General features: G+C 41.7%; 1 pseudogene; it reads right to left on the bottom strand.

The window, feature by feature from the left end:
* Positions 1–1,944: 1,944 nt before the first annotated feature.
* LOC117955966 lies at positions 1,945–3,785 on the bottom strand (annotated as a pseudogene).
* Between the last annotated feature and the right edge of the window lie 1,359 nt (positions 3,786–5,144).

The raw sequence follows: 5,144 nt of genomic DNA, 5'->3' as shown, positions 1-5,144 counted from the left end.
AGTGTTAACGAGCAGTTGGACAGGTGTACCTAATAAAGTGGCCGGTGAGTGTATATATCAAGTTAACACGGACTTTTGTAACAATACACATGCCACATCCAAACATTAGCCATGAGCTGGGCAGTAGAAACAATACAGAATGTATGTATTCATGCATTAAATAAATAGTGATTACTAACAAAACAGAGTCTGAATTGTAATTTTCCCACTGGGGATCAATAAACACTATAAATTATAAATTATTAAAGAAAGCATGACCTCAGCGTGTAAAGTGCTGGTTAGTAAAACACCTGTACAGTACAGTTAAACACTAACATTACAAGTCACAAGCATCTGACCTCAACTTGAAAAGCACAGCTAAGCATAATACCGTCACAGCGTGTGTTTGGTCAAACATCTCTCTGATCCCACCTACTGACCAGTTTTTAAAGTGTAGCTTTAGCAGGGACATTTTGTGTGTATGAAATATAAACTTTTTTTCTTTTACACGACGAGGACAAACCACTACAATATCCTGAAAAATTCAACGTTATGTCCAGTGTATAATGATGTTGAGCGGACAAAGAAAACAGCTGAGTGACGGTCTCGTTTGGGTGCGTAGGCAAGGAGCTTGTTTTTTAGGGTCATGAAACCAAGCCCCAAGGCTTGGTTTTGGGTGCGGAGTGTCAGGTCCCACAAAACGTCTTTGAAAAACCTTTTGGAAAGGCCAGATTTCCAAGATGGGTAAGGACTGGTATTCCGTCAACAATGATTCCTACATGATGATACATCTGGCTCACGGCAGACATAGATGCTCATATTCTTCATTTTCAGGTCCTCATAAACAGTAGTCTCTGAAGCCCCCTTTGAGATGAACAATGATGTAATTAGGACAAACAATCTCATATGTTGATGGAAAAACTAATAATTCAATTCAATTCAATTAAATGTTATTTATAGTATCAATTCATAACAAGAGTTATCTCGAGACACTTTACAGATAGAGTAGGTCTAGACCACACTCCAGAATGTACGATAGCCCAACAGTTCTAGTAGTTTCCTCCAGAGCAAGCAACAGTGCGACAGTGGCGAGGAAAAACTTCCTTTTAGGCAGAAACCTCGGACCAACCCAGGATCTTGGTAGGCGGTGTCTGACGGGCGGGTTGGGGATAAGAATGAAGAGTGGAAATAACAAAAAGTGGAAAAAATAGTAGTTTGTAGCAGTTCTTTGTAGTAGTTCATGGCATAGCAGGGCACTGTGGGCATTACAAGGCACAGCAGGACGTAGCTGGGCACCACAGAGTGTAGCAAGACGAACATGGCATCACAGAACGTGTAGCGGGACCATGGCGACAGCTGCTACCATGATTTTGGAGCCTCTCTGATCCGAGGGAACATGCTGGGGAAAAAAGAACATAAGGACTCCGGGGAATGACTACCCGGAGCTAGGTTAGTAACAAGCATTTCTGGGACGTGGATGCACATAAATGGAAAGATAGAAAAACAGAGGAGAGAGGACCTCAGTGTGTCAAAGGAAGTCCCCAGCTGTCTAAAACTATTACAGCATAACTAGGAGAGACAGGGTAAAGAGAGGAGCCTGGTCGGGCTAGAACTCTTCCCAACCGGATAGGGCTGTATGCCAAGTCTCCCTCTAGTTTTATTATATTCTCGATTATATGATAGATAGATCTGACAACTATGACGAGAAGCAGGTGGGCCGAATTAGGCGGACGCTGCGACTCCTCACTCCCTAGCAATATTCAATTTTATGCCCTAACTATAAGCTTTATCAAAGCATAACCAACAGAGACAAGGTAAAGAGAGGGGCCTGGTCAGGCTAGAGCTCTCCCCAACCGGAACGGGCTGTATGCCAAGTCTCACTTTAATTTAAATATATTCTTGATTATACATCATATAGATCTGACGATCGACTCCTCACTCCCTAACAATATTCAATTCTATGCCCTAACTATAAGCTTTATCAAAAAGATAAGTCTTAAGCCTTCTCTTAAATATGGAGACGGTGTCTGCCTCCTGAACCCAAACTGGAAACTGGTTCCACAGTAGGAGCCTGATAGCTGAACACTCTGGCTCCCGTTCTACTTTTAGAGACTCTAAGAACCACAAGTAACCCTGCATTCTGGGAGCGTAGTGCTCTTGTAGGGTTGTAAGGTACTATGAGCTCTTTAAGATAAGATGGTGCCTGACCATGAAGAGCTTTGTAGGTGAGAAGAAGGATTTTACAAGAAGCCAATGCAGAGAAGCTAAAACAGGAGAGATGTGATCTCTTTTCCTGGTTCCTGTCAGAACACGTTTTGCAGCATTGTGGATCAGCTGAAGAGTTTTAATGGACTTTGTCGAGCAGCTTGATAATAAAGAATTGCAGTAATCCATTCTAGAACTAACAAATGCATGGACTAGTTTTTCTGCATCAGTTTTAGACAGGATATTCCTCATTTTTGCAATATTACAAAGGTGAAAAAATGTTGATACTTGAAATTTGCTTTATGTGGGAATTAAAGGACACCTCTACCTGCCAAATGCTGGTTCAGTCAGTCAACATTAACAGTCAGCACAATTTAAACCTGTTCACCAGACTGACCCTAAACCTGCTTTGAGACAATACTTACACAGTAATCAGAGATAAGCGCCAGTCAACTTTCTCCCAAATACTCAAACAGGCATCTCAGAGCAACATCTCTCTTCTTCTCTGCAGTGGCGCTTAAAGTGAGTCTACCACCTCGTGTCCAAGTCCCAATTTCCAAAAGGTTGTGAGTAGTGAATAATCTGAATGATACATCACTTCCCTGGAATGGTTGAAAGAGTGCAGGCCATCTTTCCCTAATTTCTGCCACACCAAATGACTTGACAACCACTTCCTGTCTTCTCCAGCTGTATGTTAGGGCCATCATATCATTTATGCTCCCAACAGAGTCCTTTTTTTGATGGGCAGCAATTAGGTCAAGTCTCAGATTCTCAAAGGTGTCATCTGTTTCACAATGTGGGTGTGAGGGTAAGATCAGATAACATAATACTTTATTTATCCCGCAATGGGGAAATTCCCTTGTTTCAGCAGCATCGTTCTACAGTAAAGAATGACAAAAGACAAGCAAACAAACAGGCAAACAATGTGCAAAAAGAACTGAATGATTGTAAAGTGTGAAGTGGCATTATGTAAAAGATATTGTTAAATAAAGTTAGGTGGCCATAGTATAAAAATATTGCAATTTAATTGAATAAGTGACATGACATGAAATAGAATAATATGTAATTAAACAATATATTAAAAGTAAGTCCCTATAGTATAGAGTATATTGAGTTTAACCATAGTATACATAAGTACTCAGAGTGGAAAATTATAAATACAAATAACAAAAATATACATAGAGCCATGGTGAGTAGTAGAAACTGTAACAGAAACTACGACATTATCAGGTGGTAGAGGTGTTGTAGAGTCTGAAAGCGGCCGGGATGAACGACCTGTGGTACCTCTCCTTCTTACGCCGGGGGGGGTATCAGTCTGCTGCTGAAGGAGCTACTCAGGGACCCCTCCACCCCCCCGCCCCGTATCATGTAGGGGGTGAGAGTTGTAGTCCATGATGAATGTCAGCTTAGCTAACATCCTTCTCCCCCACTTCCTCTATGGAGTCCAGAGCACAGTCCAGAACAGAGCTCGCTCTCCTGATCAGTCTATTGAGGCTGCTCCTGTCCCTGTCCGAGCTGCCCCCCCTCCAGCAGACCACGGCATAAAGGATGGTGGAGGCCACACCAGAGTCATAAAAAATCCTGAGGAGAGTCCAGCACATTCCGAAGGATATGAGTTTCCTCAGCAGATGGAGGAGACTCTGGCCCTTCTTGTAAAGTGCATGGGTGTTATCAGTCCAGTTCAGTTTATTGTTTAGGTGAACAACAGGAATTTGTAAGTAAGTAAGTAAAAGTTTCTTTATATAACACCTTTCACAGGTATATGGCCACAAAGTGCTTCACAACAAAAATATTAATATCATAAAATACACACAATAAAAGCATAGAAAGTACATGATCATATCAACCCACAAGTAGCTAATTGAAAGCCTGAACAAATAAATGTGTCTTTAGACTGCATTTGAAGGCATCAACAGAATCAGAAGAGCGCATAGACGGTGGGGGGTTATTCCACAACCTAGGGGCAACAGCCTGAAAAGATCGGTCACCTCTAGTAAGGTAGCGAGTGCGTGGAACCGTCAGCAGGTTCTGATCCACAGACCTCAGAGCACGCACAGGGGTATAACGCTGAGTCAGGTCACTAATATAGAGGGGAGCCTGGCCATGTAAAGCTCTGAAAACTAGAACCAAAATTTTTAAATTTATCCTACAAGACACTGGTAGCCAATGAAGTTCTTTTAGGATTGGGGATATGTGAGACCTCCTATTAGTATGTGTTAAAATTCTGGCTGCAGAGTTTTGTACTAATTGCAGTCGAGAGAGCTCCTTTTAGTTTAGGCATAAAAATAAACTATTACAATAGTCTAGCCGCGAAGACACAAAGGCATGAATGATAAGCTCCAAATCATTTCTTGGAACTATATTTCTAAGTTTTGAGATTTTCCTTAATTGAAAAAAGCAGTTTCTCGTCAGCTGCTTGCAGTGCTGCACTAACGACATGTCTTTGTCCAGGATAACTCCCAAATTTCTATACTTGGCTTAGCAGACTGACCTAAATCGCCCAAGTATTGTTTAATCCCAGGGATTGCATCCTCAGGAGCAATGATCAATGTTTCTGTTTTGTCTGCATTTAGCTGCAGGGAGTTTTCAATTAACCATTTTTTAATTTCCAAAAGACAATAGAGCAAGGAGTTTAACTTACAGATCTCTGATGGCTTGAAGCAACAGTAAAGTTGGATATCATCAGTAAATAGGTGAAAAGAAACATCATTGAACCTTTGTATGATCTTTCCCAAAGGGATCAAATACAACAAGAATAGAACAGGGCCCAGAACCGAGCCTTGAGGCACTCCACAGAGCAAGTCTGCAGACTCAAACCTTATTTGGTTAGCTGTAACACTGGAACTACGCCCAGATAAATATGAGGTGAACCAATGCAGAATTGACCCTGACAGCCCTACTTGATCCCTTAATCTTTTCAGCAAAACCTGGTGGTCGACGGTGTCAAAGGCTGAAGACAG

Source organism: Etheostoma cragini, chromosome 13 (genome assembly GCF_013103735.1).
Source record: "Etheostoma cragini isolate CJK2018 chromosome 13, CSU_Ecrag_1.0, whole genome shotgun sequence".
NCBI lineage: Eukaryota > Metazoa > Chordata > Actinopteri > Perciformes > Percidae > Etheostoma > Etheostoma cragini.
The sequence above is the reverse complement of the archived record's forward strand: the minus strand, read 5'-3'. Positions and strand labels throughout refer to the sequence as shown.